Source organism: Dendrobates tinctorius, unplaced genomic scaffold (assembly GCF_039654945.1).
Source record: "Dendrobates tinctorius isolate UK_male_01 unplaced genomic scaffold, ASM3965494v1 ptg000016l, whole genome shotgun sequence".
NCBI classification, from domain to species: Eukaryota; Metazoa; Chordata; class Amphibia; order Anura; family Dendrobatidae; genus Dendrobates; species Dendrobates tinctorius.
This window is the reverse complement of record NW_027361684.1, coordinates 45,471,401-45,488,251: the sequence shown is the minus strand read 5'-3', so window position 1 is coordinate 45,488,251 and position 16,851 is coordinate 45,471,401. Positions and strand designations below refer to the sequence as shown.

General features: G+C 43.7%; 1 protein-coding gene across 2 annotated transcripts in view; it reads right to left on the bottom strand.

Annotated features, from left to right (window-relative positions):
• The window catches only part of METTL27 (methyltransferase like 27), a 79,653-nt gene extending 63,215 nt beyond the window's left edge, over positions 1 to 16,438 (bottom strand). The window contains exon 1 of one of the 2 annotated variants that reach the window (XM_073565778.1): positions 16,281 to 16,438. The gene's annotated coding sequence lies outside the window, so the exon portion shown is untranslated. Of the gene's footprint in view, positions 1 to 15,478; positions 15,551 to 16,280 lie in introns of those variants that run through there. The other variant, XM_073565779.1, reaches the window with a different exon arrangement.
• Between the last annotated feature and the right edge of the window lie 413 nt (positions 16,439 to 16,851).

Here is a 16,851-nt window from a genome sequence, read left to right as displayed (position 1 = left end):
CCCTTCTTCCCGGCTCTTCCAACTCTCCCAATCAGGACTCTTTTTCTTACATACACAACCCATCTGCATAGAGAGATTTTTAAGTTGCTTCCAGGCTAATCAACTCCTGTTCCATCTGTTATCTGGATCCTGGACTGCACTGACAAAGCACAGTAAAGGTAAAGGAAACTGCACCCTGTTGTGTCATTGCCTTCTTCCTGCAACCCCTTCAGCACTGCTACATTTCTGTGCCTATCACTGCACCCTCTTCCTCAACACCTATTACTACTGCCCTGGGACTACAGCTCTACCTGTGGGGAGCTTCAACATCATTGCTGCACTACACCATCTGTCCCAGAGAAGCTACCCTGCAGCACTGGTCAAACTCCTGCATCACTCTACCCGTTTTACATTGACTGCCTGAGGCCACGGACCGGGTCACTGCCACTGTGACATCTCCCATTGAAATCAACGTTTCCTGCTCCGAGTACCCTACTGCCTCCGGGACGGGTCACAGTCACACAGGGTTCCGGCCTGGAGCTTCAGTATTCAGTTGCTTTGGGATGCAAGGCAGAGTTCTTCTCCTTGATGGAAAGCAAGCAGGAGGTGGGCAAAGTATCTGGTCTGTAGTTGTAGTGCAGCTCCAAAGCTCACAGTTCTGCAGCTCCATGTGAGAGAAGGATCATTCAGCATACTGTACTTTACTTCTGGTTCACGGCTGTCTCTCCTCAGTAATGGCTGACAAACCTCATGTACTCTAGTCTGGTCTCCTTCTCCAGCTTGCTCAGCCAATTAGTCCTCTGCTGCTCCTCCTTCTCTTCCAGGTTGCCAAGTCAATGTAGCTAAGCTGGGATTAATGTCTCAAAAACACTGTCTGCTCCTATCAGACTCAGCTCCTATAGCAGTAATGCAGTTTACATTTCTTAGCGTCAAAGTTTGACTACATCGAACTGCTTACTGAGTGCTACTGTACCCTTTTATTTGTAGATTATGCAGTCATTGCAGCTTTTTTTTTTTCTTTTTTATGAGGAATTGGTGTTCAGTTTTTCTCTGTGCAACAGACTACCAACATGGTCACTGGACGAGAATTGTGCAAAACTTTGTGATAAGACTGGCTGTAGATGAACGTATGAAAAATTGTTGGACTTTCAACGAATAGGGATGATTTTCAACTAATTATCATCCAAGTGCCATCCATGTGTCCATTATTTACGTGTGCATGATGTCAGTCTCATAAATCTACACTAAAGATGTACGGTACATAATTACAGTTTTCCCAGGTTTATAATAGAAACTAGAAATAGGCCCGATGCTATCACATCGGGAGTGCGGTGAAATTTTCCCCACGCAGGCGCAGTAACAGCTGCGTCATAACCGCGCATGCGCGGGTAGAACACACAGTTGTGGCTGTTACTGCGCATGCGCGGGAACAGCAGTGACGTGAATGTCACCTGCGCAAATGATACTGCTGCGGTGCCTTATGGGATTTGGGGGACAGCGGCCGGAAGTCCCAACTGGCGATTATATATGTATCCATAAAAATAAAAAAAAAAATCAAAATGTCAATCAGATGTTCAATATGGGATCCTTTTTTTTCCCCTCTTTTCCTCCTCGTACCCGTAGACTTGAATGGGCGAGTCTCATACAAGACTTGGAAGAAAGAAGAAGTGCATGCGGTGATTGAATTTTCAGTCCGACTGTCAGTGTGGAAAACAATCGTTCAACAGAACAGCCCTATTGAATAACATGGGTCAGTGCGCTCTCTGTGTTCTAGCCAATTAAAAATCTGATTTAACTACCTGTTTGTATGAGCCCTAAGGCTAAATGCCCATGTTAAGTTTTTGGTGCATTTTTTTTCTACTGGGTAATTTTGTACGTAAAAGACAAAGCCTATTACAGTTACAGCAAAGTGGATGGGAACTATGTAAATGTTCTGTGCGATTTTGAAATCTGCAACCTGTCAATTTCTCTTGCAGTATACATGAATTTTTGTGTATTTTCCTCAAAGATAAATGAGACGCAAAAACTGTGCAGATAAAACAATGCATATGCATTTTTAGTGTTTAGAAGCGATAACGCAGTAAAACATGTAATTCAGACATGATTTAGTAAGTTTCCAAAACAAAGTTCAGAGGTGTTACGCTGCTGCTACGTAATGGCAGACGCTCAATATGGCGGTATAACGCACGCGGGTTGAACGTCACCCGGTGTGCGCTGGGCGGACTCTGTTACTTCACAGAGATGCCGAAGCGTTAAACACAACTGCCGAGCCTGTTGAACTCACAGAGCTCAGCGGAATGCACACACGGTATGTGGTCACAGGACTCTGGTCCAAGACACAGGGTCAGCATCCCTCTAGACCTACCGTGCGTGCAATGTCACAACCGCGGACGCCAATAAGTACTGCTGACTGCAGCGCGGAGACAGACACTGTCGCTGTATGACAATGCCTGGTAGCAGGCATACTGTCGGACGCTAGTACCGTGGATGATATGCACTGTGGCCTGTAGCTTGCCACTGACTGGCACTGACTATCACTAGTTCCCTATCCACACACGTAATATCAGAGGGAGGGGAATCTTAATGAGTCATTTGCAAGTCCATGCATCCGTCATCATTCACATAGGTAGCAACTAGAGTCTATACTAGCGCATGGCCGAGCGGCCATGCAAACCTTTTATAGCCGGGACCTTCCGGAAGCTTCCAGATCCCCGAGATGGACCAATCAGATCTGGAGAAGGACCTGTGCATGTGACTCCCGATCTCCAATGGGAGATCGTCTCGTGAGCATGCTCAATGGAGCGACAGAAGGACTTAGCCTCTGGAGTGGCTTGCTGCTGAACAGCCTGCGTTGATATTGCTGGCCCAGAGCTGGCAGCAACAACCAGACCCATAGAGCTGGTCTGAGCAGAATGTCGGGAACGACGGGACTGCTGAGCAGGCTCCTCTGCGGTTGCTGGAGAATGGGAGACCGCTGTATGCAAGGCTCTGGATTCCCGCTGTGCAGCTGCAGGAACCCGACGCCTAACACTATGCATCACACGTATCTGTGTGACTGGCGTTCTATGAAAGCCTCATCTGTGTGCATCTCTAATACTACAGTTATCCCCACCATGAACTGGTAGGTTAGTGAGAGGCTGTTTGCGTCAGTATTTTGCACTTGTGCTGCCCCCACCTTTATCATGGGGGTCTGCTAGTGTGTTGGTAATTTAACTTGGTGTTGATAAGGATTTTTTTTTTCCTGTGATGTTTCACCATAAAAAGCAATTCTAGCTTTTTAATTTTTTCATTACACCATTTACCGATCAGGTAAATTCATTTTATATTTTGTTAGATCAGTTTTACAAACGTAAAGCTATGAGATGTGTGTATTTTTTTATGGGGAAAAGATGGATGATTTAAACTTCAGATTTCTTTTTAAAACTTTTCAAAAATATTTTTTAAACTCTTTATTGTACTTGTTAGTTCCCTTGGGGGACTTAAATATGTGATAACCCAATCAACATTATTTCTGTATATAGCAAATATCACAGTCTCCTCCTGGCTGCTATGACAACCTATTGGCACATGGAAGGGGAACTGATGGTTGGTTAGAACGATGCAACATGCTGCCGGCACATTGTATAGGCTGCTGTCGCAGACTGACAGAGTTATTTAACTGGTTACCATAACAGATGTGGGTGGAGCTTTGCTCCATGCATGGCTGTTATAGGGAACTGATGTCTGAACAACACAGCCATCATCTGCCAGCAGAAATGCAGACTTTCTGAGCTTGCATCAAAGTCAAGGAGCCAGCATATCACTTGCCAGTACGTGATGTGTCAGTAAAGGGTTTAAACCTTTTATTAATCGCACTGCAATGTCTTTTGTTAATTATAGAATTAGCAACTATGCGCTAGAGGAGGTAGCAGACTAATCAACTTTTCTTTTTAAATATAGAATTGGATAAGCTCAAATCTAACTCGTCCTTAAAGGGGTTGTCACCTACTTTATCAATGCTAACCTATCCTTAAGATAAGTCGTCAGTGTATGATAAGGTCGGGGTCCAACACCCAGCACTATGCCAATCAGCTGTTCTCAGTGTTGGCAGCGGCACCCGCCGGCCAGATATGCCCAACTGTGAAGCTGATTGTGGCCGTGGCACCCCACATCTGCCTCTTATTCAAATCAATAGGAGGCGGATGTGCAGTAACCTGCGGTGGCCACTAGCAGAAGACATCAGCTCCTGCAATGGAGCATTTCTGGCCACTTCCGCAGCTGCCAGATATCACCTGATCGATTGGGTGCTGGGTGTCGGACCCCAACTCAGACATTGATGACCTGTCATCAATGATAATGGACAACCTCTTTAAGCACTCGGCCTACTCCTTCTTGTGCGGTGTAGTTCCATATCACACTTACACTTTTACAACCTGTACTCAGGCCACGTAGCTCAGATTAATAATTTTCAGTTATGAATCTGGATAAACTGGACATGGATTTCCAATATTCACATTTTCCTGAAACCATGAGCAAACATTATATGAAAGCTATGTTCATGAATAACTCCCTCGTTCCAGCACCTTCGTGTCAGCTGTGCTAATGCAGAACATTCTCCTCCTGTAAAATGGAATTTAGACTTTTTTTTTACTATGAGAAAAATGTGAAAAGCCTTCAAAAGTGACTGTTGGTGGCTGCAGCAGAGTCCTGGCTAGAATGCTGTATTTACATATCTGCCAAAGGTGCGGTCTCTTATAAGAGAAAAAAACATAAAAATACGACTGTAAAAATGTTCTCTCGAAATCTCCTTAGAAATGATTAAACAAGCATTTAATCACTCACAGTTCATGTATAGTAAAACAGATCTAAATTGTCCGACTAATCCACATGGTTCGGCTTTATTATTTAACATCACCAGCTGTTTTGTCTGCATGGCAAGAAAAATGGGAATACGCCCTCTTGTGGAGAACAGGTGCATGTTTTACAGTGCTTAAATCTGATCTACTTTGAATATTATATTGGGGAATTGGATTATAAACTGTCACCTAATATAATTTAATTATCTGAATTTTTCTCTTTACTATTGGGAGCAGTTTCAGTAAATGTGCCAGAGAGAAAATAGGCGCTAGAAAAGGACAGGCCATGCCATATAAGACACATACTAAACAGTGAGCAGCAGGAAAATAAATTCCGTTGCCTGTCAGCAGAATCCAGGCATCACAAAGTAGATCCATCTTGCTCTACTCTCCTGGATCAGGTGCCATGTCTTGGTCCCATCGTTTCCATTCCAGTTCCATTTGTGCAAGCTCATGCTTGAATACTGTGGTAAATCGGCAATCACCTTTGACATCATCATCCAAGGCCTTATAAGGCTGACTCAGACATGCACGTGCGGTCTGAGTATTCAGGAAGCATAGCATTTAGTTGACCTGTGCAGAACTGGAGTTTGCCTCATTATCTATTTCTCTTAACTTTCTAATTATCTCTTCAGCAAACTGCAATTCAACTTTCTGCAACTAAGCTCGGCTCTTTAGTTACTGGTGCTACTGTACTTTCAACTCGCTTACAAAAATACCTGATGAAGAACTTTTCTCTGTTAAAATAGGTGCTTTTTCTACCTACAACTCTGCTGCACAGAATGTAATCTTCTCTGCTAGGAAGTTTTGAGTTTGCCTATTCACCACTGCTTTTTTTGTAGTTAACCATTTATCTGCTGACTGCATATGTCTCAGCCATTAACAATTTTTCTGCTCCAAGACCCAAATTGACTATACATTTAAATGTACCTGTATATATATCTGCAGACTTTGCTAAGTGTCTGCTGGTGTTTCCATCTCCACTTGTCTTCTATCTTCCGTCCTGCATACCCAGCTGTCTAATCCTCACTGATCCATGTGCTAACTGACAAGACCCATTACGCTGTGCCGCTCCGGTCTGTGCTGCTCACTCTGACACATGGCTTTGAGAATATACCTCACCAGGTGATGTACAATAGCCTATATACTGTACTTTGAATTGCCTGCTTCAAGAGGTGTATAGATTCTGCATCAGAGTTTATAAACCAACTTTATTGTAGGCGGATACGTAGACAAGATATCACCATTGGGTATAGATGTAGTTGCAGTGTTAATACCATGACAGCTTGTCATCATCTAGTCAAAAGGTCCTCACAACGCTGATGACAGCCATGTTGCTCTATATTAAACATATGTGCTAAACGCTATGTGAAAACATCCATATGGATTATTTCCAATTGAAATGAAAATTCTACATTTATATAAATTCCTGAAACTTCTTCCAGATATGACTAAAATATTGGAACAAAGCCTTCAAATCCAAGTCTAGTTTTTGGAACACTATTGATGTGACTTTCCTAATATCAGATCTTCTAGAGAGCTTTAATAGAGAACTGATCTGTCGTAAATGTGCTGGATGTGCACAGTTCAAGAAGCCATTTCTAAGAATTAAATGATTTCTTTTACCTTGTAAAGAACTTACATTGCATTCTTTGGCTTTCCAGACAATATATTCACATTCTCCAGATACTATGTTGAAAATTTGCTACAATTAAGAAATGTGTTTTAGTAGAAAACATGTTCACATATTTGGCCAGTACTGGCAGATGAGTGAATTGTTATTTTGGGCACATTGTCTGCAGTCTGATCAGCTTGGGTCATAACAATCTAACCTTCTAGATCTAATAGAAATGCATGGAGATTGTAGGACACAGAGTCCCTATATTATGGAGATGTAGAGACTCTATGCCATCTCCATAAAGCTTTATATTCTTCCATAGACTCAAGGTCCCAGAGTCTGGAGGAAGAGTGTAGAGACACAATCCAAGCTGATTAAGGTCTGATTAAGGCTGTGTGCCCACGCTAGCATTTTTAAACGCTCAGGAAACTGATCCCCTTCCCAGAAAATGCGCGTCTTTTTTCCGCGCGATTCTTGCGCGTTTTGTGCAAAAAAGCGCAGCGCGTTTTCTGGGAACATTGGGGAAGGCTAAAAACATTCAGCAATGCGGAAATTAATGAGCATGCTGCGTTTTTAGCCGCTAAGCGATTCCTGAGCGGTTAAAAACGCATGCATTGGCACAAAAAGCCATAAAAAAGCATGCAAATTAATTTGAAGCATGTTTTAAGCGTTTCTGCAGCGTCTGAGCCGGCACAAACGCTGCGGAAACGCTTAAAAAAAACGCAACGTGGGCACACAGCCTAAAGGTCTAGTGTGAAGTATCCACAATCAATGATTGTTTCAGGTGCCATGTCATCTACTGGTGTAGGTCCACTGTGTTTTCAAGACCAAAGTCAGCGCAGCTGTTTTCCAAGAAATTTTAGAGCACTTCATGCTTCCCTCTGACAAGCTTATTGGAGATGGAGATTTGATTCTCTAGCAGAAATTGGCACCTGTCCACACTGCCAAAAGTACCAATACCTGGTGTAGAGCAGAGGTATCAGCCTGTGTACTAATGAGGCAGTGATCCAGCAAAGTTCAAAGCAAAAGACGTGTTTAATGCCACAAGCTCACACAAGTGTACAGCACTCTGTATCTTCTTGTTCGCAGCCGTGAAACAAAACAGTCCACATAGTCAAAAGGTTGCCAAGGGTGATTGCACCACTGTATCCTGCTGCGGGGTGCCAGGATTCCATTTGCTTGGCTTTGTGTTCCCTCACACAGGTTGAGCTTTTGCAGAGCCGTCCGCTCTGCTTGCTGAAAACTCCTCACTGACACACCCAAACCCTTTCTGCAGGTTTTTTTTCTCTAAACTGGAATCTGTGGCCATGGGCCACTTGCAAGATCCGGCCTGGAAGAAACAGACCGGACCCACTACCTTCCTGCAGTCCGTTTCAAAACTAAAAGCAAATACCAGGTTTTTCTGAACAATTCGTTGGCCAAATAACTTGACCAGGTTCATGCTTACTTTTATTCTGCCTTGTGACTCACAGGCATCCTGCTGTGACCACAAGGCACTCCAGCGGATCTAATATGCTTCTGAGCACATCCTGGGGGACACATTGCAACCCTCGCAATTAACACTAGTCGCTGCCTCACACTGGTTTAAAAACAGTATCACTGTGCTTGATTGGGGTTAAGGACAGGCGAGTTTGCTGACCATAGAGAATCTATGGGGTATTTTCATGAAGAAGATGAGAGACACCAGACCCAACAATGCAGATGTGCTGAAGGCTGCTATCAATGCAACCTGGGCTTCCATAACACCTCAGCAGTGCCACAGGCTGATCGCCTCCATGCCATACCGCATTGATGCAGTAATTGACCAAGTATTGAGTGCATTTACTGAACATACATTTATTTCAGTAGGCCAACATTTTGGATTTTAATATCATTTTTTCAAGCTGGTGTTATAAAGTATTCTAATTTACTGAGATAATGACTTTCATTGGCTGTAAGCCATAATCATCAACATTAACAGAAATAAACACGTGAAATAGATCACTGTTTGTAATGACTATATAATATATGAGTTTCACTTTTTGTATTGAAGAACTAAAATAAATTGACTTTTTGATGATATTCTAATTTTGTGAGCTGCACCTTGTATATTGGAGTCAGGTGGCGAGCGTTTACCAGCCTCTTTACAATATCACGTTATTGGTAGCATATATCTTGCTTACACTGCACGATGTACTGCCGAGAATGTTGTATTTTATTCCAGTTTTGTTGATACATTGGGTGATTGCTGACATCTTAACACATACAAACGCTTGTCTGCACTGGCGGTACTTATAAAGTGGATGCTATACATATAGACTTACAAATTGCACTTCACCCCACACCCCCACTCCGGCCGTGGTGCTATATATTTTATACTCACAAATAAAGACCCAATATATGGTTATACATATACATTAACCTTCACGACAGGGCCAGTTTACATTTTTGTGTTTGTTTTTTCCTCCCCTTCTTCCCAGAGCCATTACTTTTATTTCTCTGTCCACATATACATATAAAGCCTTGTTTTTTACGTGACAAGTTGTATTTTAGAATAACACCATTCACTTTATCGCACAGTGTACTGGAAAACAGGAAAAAATTTCAAGTAGGGAGAAATTATGGAAAAAAAAATTGATTTTTTCAGGGGAATTGTTTTTGCAATGTAAATTTTGTGATAAACATGACCTCACAGTATGATTCTGCTCTTCAGTATGATTACAGCGATACCAAATACGGAGAGATTTAAATTATTTTAGTAGTGAAAAAAAAAATCAGAATTTTGCAAGAAACCATTTTTTTGGGTTGTGTCACCATTTTTCGAGACACGTAAAGTTTTTACTTTCTTGTCGTGGAGCTGTAAAAGTCATTTGGCCGTTCTGGATTTTTCTTCATTTATGGGTTAATTATTTTTATATTTAGATCTGGCTTTTCTGAAAGCGGCGCTACCACGTGTATTTTTTTTCTTTCTTTAATTCTTTTACTAGCTTTATTTTTAATGGGGGTTATAATAAGAAGCAGACAAATTCCTGAAGAGCCCTAGCAGGATGTGCTGTTAATGAGGAGAGACTATCATCTGCTGACCAGGCGAAATCAAGTGGAGCCATCCAGGTATGTTGCGGAGGCCAGAGTAACAGGCCTCAGCGGAAAGTCTGCAGGGCTGATGAGTTCACTGGAGAAGCTGGTGCCGCTTTCTAATGGAACAGAAAACGATCCAGAAGTCAACTTACAACCTCCGGTGGCTGAGTCTTCAAGAACCCCAAAAGCGCCTCTACAGGAAGAGCTCTGCAGGACTGAGCTGGCCAATGCCAGGATTCCCCCTAACCAGTATGCTCAGGATGAATTTGTCTAGTCCCAGATACAGCAGAAAAGCCAAGGCATGTGCTCAACACTTGGCTGAACTCGGGCCTACCTGTCAGGAAACTTCAAACTCGAAAGGATTCCACTTGCCTGAGGACTGGCAAGCAAAAAGGGGAGGAATGTAATAAGAAGCAGAGAAATCCCTGAAGAGCCCTTGCAAGATATGCCATTAATGAGAAGAGAATGCCATCTGCTGGCAATCAAGTGGAACCAAATTATGCTGGAAGATTGGCAGGTGGAAACACTTTGTGCACTGGACCTGATCAGGTGACCCACAGGAAGGACTTCGATATAAAAGCTCTGCGCCAAGCCACAGGCAGATTTGGCACCAGACAAGAGAGTGGAGCAGAAATGCTCCAGGGATGTCGCTGAAGCCAGAGTAAAAGGACTCAGCAGAATGTCTGCAACATCAAGGAGTCAGCCATCACCTGAAAAGACACAGATTACACACAAGAGGTCTCCGAGTTCTGACGGCGCTAGTCGGGACCAGGATCCATGGCAGATGCCAGTAAGCCTCAAGACCTGAGGCGTAATCCACTGCTTCAAATCCTAAGAGACTTCTACCATCCGTCAAGCCAACAAGATCCATGAGGAGACTGCAACAGGTGGGACCCACCTGTGACTGTGGAAGGACAGTGCGTGTAAGCAGGGCCATCACTTCCAACTATCCTCTATGATACTGGGGTCGGTTGGTACGTGGAAGGCTCAGTCTCTATACTCTGACGTAGTCTATGGCCTAGCGGGAAAACATGATGACCTGCGCTTGGGCCAGACTTGCAGAGAGAGAACTTGGTGGCTCCCACAACATTGACGTTAGATAGATTTTCTTTGCTTTTTCATGTTTGTCATCTTTGTTTGAATGCTAATTTACCGAGTTACTAACACTAGATGTTTAGAGATACTTTAAATCACTGCATATAAATAGAAATATAATGATCCCTGACTTTTTCTGCCTCGTGCCTTTGTGCACTATATCCAGACACCTGCATTACAAGAGAACAGAGTGCTGATTTGAACTTATATTTTTATTTTTTTACATTTTTTCTTCATTTCACTGTTTTTGTTAGTTCCCTGAGGGTACTTGAACCTGTAAGGCTAGTTTCACACTTGCGTTAGGAGGCGCAGCGCACGGCCGCAGTGCAGCTCCGCCCCCTGCCGCTGCATGCGACCTGCGTACCCTATCTTTAGCATTGGGTACACAGGCCGTGCACTGGTATGCTTTTGGCGACGAATGCGCCCTTTTGACAGTGCGCCAAGCGCACCAAAATGCAACACAGTGCGTTTGGTGCACGTCGGCGCACTGTCAAAAGAGCGCATGCGCTGCCAAAAGCATACCAGTGCAGGGCCTGTGTACCCAATGCTAACGATAGGGTACACAGGTCACATGCAGCATCATGCGCCCATAGGAGGAGCTGACCGGAGGGGGCGCAGCAGGGTGCGGAGCTGTGCGGCGGCCGTGCGCTGCGTCTCCTGGCGCAAGTGTGAAACTAGCCTAATTGCCTGATCGCTTGTGATATATACATCAATACTATAGCATTGCTATATAGCAAGAAATCATGGCCTCCTTTGAATCCCAACTACAGGCAGAGTTTCAAAGTAGCTCCGTAATGACAAGCACAGAGGTCTTCAATAGACCTCTGGCTGTTATAGCAACCCATCAGCGATCGGTGTTCACCCCCAAGCCAGCGTGTTAAATGCCACTGTAAGAAATTGACAGTGGCATTTAACAGGTTAACAATAATGGGCAAAGGTCCGCTCTACCCCCAAATGAGGCAGATCCTGGCTGCTACACATAGCCATCACCTGTATTAGCTAGTGGTTGAGCCGACTCCATACACCCACTTTCGACATGTGCCGTAAATGTAGAGACTGTGGCTCTGTGCTTAACCCCTTTGCGACATGCGCTGTATTAGTACTGCACATGTCGTGTCTTCCCCTTTGATGTGAGCTCTGGCGCCGAGCCCACATCTTTCCAGACACATGTCAGCTGTTTTGAACAGCTGACACTTGCCCGCAACAGCTGCGAGTGGAATTGTGATCCACCCCCGACTGTTAACCCGTTAAATTGCGCTGTCAAACTCTGACAGTGGTATTTAAAGTGCACTTCCGGAAATGGCACCGAAAACCCACCCATTGGTGACCCCCCATCACGTGATCGCGGGTCACTGATGGGTCAGGATGACAACCAGAGGTCTCCAGGAGACCTCTATGGTTGTCAATGCCAGATTGCTATGAGTGCCGCCTGGTGGTCAGCACTCATAGCAAGTCAGCAATGCTGCTACATACCGGTGATCTGATCATCGCCTGTATGTAGCAGAGCCGATGGAGACTATTGAAGCATGCCAAACGCCCCTTTCGCCCAATTCAAAATAAAAAAAAAACAAAAAAAAAAAAAAACAAATATAAACATATTTGGTATCGCGAGTTCAGTATTGCCTGGTCTATCAATATAAAAAAATAAATTAACCCGATCGGTAAAAAGGGTAACGAGGAGAAAAAAAAAACAAAACAAAAAAAAAAAAAACAACTCAAAACGCCAGAATTACGTTTTTTTGGTTGCCGCAACATTGCATTAACCCCTTTAACCCCAAGGGTGGTTTGCATGTTAATGACCAGGCCAATTTTTACAATTCTGACCACTGTCCTCTTATGAGTTAGTAACTCTGGAACGCTTCCATGTATCCTGGTGATTCTGACACTGTTTTCTCGTGACATATTGTACTTCATGACAGTGGTAAAACTTGTTTGATATGACTTGCGTTTATTTGTGGAAAAAAAAAAAAAAAAAAATGGACATTTGGCAAAAACTTTGACATTTTCATGCCCTTAAATCACAGATGTCACATAAAATACTTACCGAAATCAGTAACATTTTGCATATGTTTACTTCATATCAGCACAATTTTGGAACCAACATTTTTTTTTTCCTTAGGAAGTTATAAGGGTTTGTTTTTTTGTTTTGTTTTTTTTTGGGGGGGGGGCACATCACATTTGAAGTCACCTTGAGGGGTCTATATGATAGAAGACACCCAAAAGTGACACCATTCTAAAAACTGCACTCCTGAGGGTATGTGCACACATTGCAGATTCTCCTGCGGTGTACAGTACCATTCTAATCAATGCAAAACAAAAAAACGCTGTGCACATGCTGCAGATTTTTCCGCGCAGATTTGCTGCTGATTTGAATCCGCAGCATGTCAATTCTTTGTGCGGAATCCGCAGCATTTTTACACCTGCTCCATTATAGAAATCCGCAGGTGTAAAAACGTAAACGCAGGGGGAAATCCGTACAAAAACTGCAGAAAATCCGCACTAAACCCGCAGGTCTCATTTTACCTGCGGATTTAGCAAAATCCGTGCGGAAAAGTCCACAGCAGAATCCGCAACATGTACACATACCCTGAAGGTGCTCAAAACCACATTCAAGATGTTTATTAACCCTTCAGCTGTTTTCCAGGAATTTTTGGAATGTTTAAAAAAATTAAAAAAAATGGAACATTTAACTTTTCTTCAAAAATTTTTCTTCAGATCCAATTTTTTTTATTTTACCAAGGGTAACAGGAGAAATTGGACCCCAAATGTTGTGGTGCAATTTCACCTGAGTACGCTGATACCCCATATGTGCAGGTAAACCACTGTTTGGGCGCATGGCAGAGCTCGGAAGGGAAGGAGCGCCGTTTGACTTATCAATGCAAAATTAGCTGGAATTGAGATCGGACGCCATGTCGCGTTTGGAGAGCCCCTGATGTGCCTAAACAGTGGGAAACCCCCCACAAATGACACCAATTTTGAAACTAGACCCCAAAAGGAACTTATCTAGATGTTTGGTGAGCACTTTGAACCCCCAAGTGCTTCACAGAAGTTTATAATGTAGTGCTGTAAAAATAAGTCATTTTTTTCCAACAAAAATGATCTTTTCGCTCCCAATTTTTTGTTTTCCCCAAAGGTAACAGGAGAAATTGGACCCCAAAAGTTGTTGTGCAATTTTTCCAGAGTACGCCGATACCCCATATGTGGGGGGGAACCACTGTTTGGGCGCATGACAGATGCTTTTTATTGCAAAAAATAGTTTTTGCATCACCACATTTTGAGAGCTATAATTTTTCCATATTTTGGCCCACAGAATCATGTGAGGTCTTGTTTTTTGAGGGACGAGTTGACGTTTTTATTGATACCATTTTCGGACACATGACATTTTTGACCGCTTTTTATTCCGATTTTTGTGAGGCAGCATCAACAAAAGCCAGCAATTCATGTTGTTCCGCAGACAGTGTACAGTATAATGTTAGGCTATGGGATTTACAATCCGCAGTGCACACGCTGCGGATTTTTCACTGCGGAAAAGCTGCGGTTTGAAATCCGCATGTCAATTTTTTCTGCGGATTCCGCTGCGGTTTGACACCTATTCCATTGTCCAGGTGTCAAACCGCAGGAGAATACCGCTGGCCAATCCGCAGGCCACTTTACCTGTGGTTTTACCTGCGGATCCGCACGGAAAAATCCGCTGGTGAATCCGCAGCGTGTGCACATAGCCTTAAAGGTACTGTACACCGCTGCAGAAACTGCTGCAGAATCTGCTGCGGATCCGCAGGGCCAAAAACGCTGCGGATCCGCAGCAGAATCCGTAACGTGTGCACACAGCCTTAGGGAGGCTAGTTTTACACATCAACAAATCATGTTATGCAATGTAAGGACTGGGCACAGGTTTCCTGACCGGAAACTCAAAAGCCACGTACTTTCTATGCCTGTGAGGCAGTTGAGTTTAAGTCCAGAGATTCTTGGTTGATAAGCAAGTCGCAGTTCGTACACGGCCTGTGGATGTGTGAATCCTTAGGGTGTTTTCACACTGCGTTTTGGCAACCATTCTTTTGTCCCATTGGGGATTGTTTGATGCCTCCATAAAATGTGGTTCAGGCATAGGTGCCGACAGGGCCATAGACTATAATGATGCTGACCGAGTGAACATGTGCTCTGCCGTGCATCATTTTTGGGAGTGTACACATACTGGAGGCTGATAATTAAATGTAGTAGACTGCGTCTGGGTGTCCGTCTCCAGTAGGCGCACACTCCCAAAAAAATGATGCACGGCAGAACACATGTTCACTTTGTGAGCACCATTAGGGTATGTGCACACACTGCGGATTCTGCAGCGGTTAGACACCTGTTCCATTGTCCAGGTGTCAATCCGCAGGGGAAAACCGCTGGCAAATCCACAGGAAAACCACAGGTCACTTTACCTGCAAATCCGCAGGTTAATCCACACTGTGTGCACTGGCCCTATGGTCCCGTCGGCATCTATGCCCGAATCCCATTTTGCGGAGGATTCGGTTGTAAGCCCCGACAGGAACACAGTATGAAAGTGTCACAAAGCACCCTAAAATGGCTGCTGCAAGGGGAGAAATGTGTTGCATGCATTTATACCTTGAGGTTGGTCATACATGCTTTTGAGCCTAGGGCTGGGGCAGACATATCATTCTTGCACAGGGGCCCTCATCTGTCTGTGTCCGCCAGTGGTAGGGTAGATTACTATATTGAAGGCAATGTCTAATCCCTTAATTTTTGTTATGCCATGTGATCTTGCAGTAAAATGGTTGTCAAGCTGGATCAACTAAAATCTTAGCTCCGGCGCCACATTACAAAACGTTTCCATATTTTGCATCATAATTACGGCACATTTCATTTATGCCAAGCACAGCCCTGTACTCACCATTAAACCTCGGCGTCCTAATACCATGTCTAAAAGAAAAAAACATGGAGGAGACTTCTCCTTTATTGTGTGACAAGTGAAACATGGAAAGTGAGTGGATTTGGCAGAGACGCGTGGTTGCTTTATTATCCAATAGACAAAACATGAGGGGTTTTTTCCTGCGCGTTTGGCCACAGCACATTTTTCAAGGCTGTTATGTACAATATCGATTTATATAATAAAAAGCAGACTAGAAATATGCGCCTTGGCGTAAACTGAACCGACCAAGCCAGAAAAGACACATAGATTGTGCCTGTTTTCATATATCATAAAACAATGGAGCAAGTGGAAAATAGACACAAACTATTTAGGCTAGGAACCCTCGTGGAGAGTATACAACCCTGGCCAGGAACGTACAGCTTCGCCAATCTTTCTGCAAATATTTTCTGGCATTTGAAAAAAAAATTAAATTAAAATTACGTCCCATTTTTTTTAGCCAAGAAGGCCTGTTTACGAGGATCATTCTGTAAAAAGGATAATCCAATTTTCATTACATATATTACAAAACATGGGTCGAGACGTTGGAAGAGAACGTGTACAGCTTTCATAAGACACAAACTATTTTATATATATGTCTCGTGTGTACTTGGATTTATGGACTGACAACTGCTGGTCTTTCAGAAATAGACACATGTGTGACGAGAGGTTAATGGAATTTACGTGTCCTGTCATGGACGGAGCCCTGAAGCCCCTGACTGGAAGCCATCACCCCAGGAAACAATATGCAGCTGACACAATGGACGAGGGTTTGCCGGTACAATACCTTAGCAGCACAGTCAGGCTTGTCTGTATTAGGACTGCAGCTCCCAGAATGCACCAGGAACAAGGAAGTCCTGCCCTGCACAGCTGACTGTCGGAGCACAGACCCATATGGATCTATTCACACAGCTGTGAAAATGACGGATCCGAGTGGTCCTATTCTACTCTGATCTGATTTGGGTGATTAGAATAGGACAATGGGTGTATATGTTGTTGATAAAAAAAAAAAATCAGACAGCACACAGACACGTCGTGGGGATGTAGCATGAAGGGAATCTGTCACATGAAAAAACGACATTAACCTGCAGATATGGGGTTAATTTCCAGGTTAATAGCATTCTGAACTTGCCCAGCGCCCGCACTTAGAGCCACGCTAGTGGGAGGAAATTCACTTTATTCCTCCCTGTAACATTCGGCTTTCAGCCATAAGGGCGGCGCTGATGTGGCACTGACTGACAGCAGCTCAGCATTAGGCCGGGGTCATACTACCATAGAATATGGTCGAGTGCTATGCGATAAAACATCGCATAGCGCTCAGCCCAGTGTTACTCTATGGGGCAACTCACATATGCGAT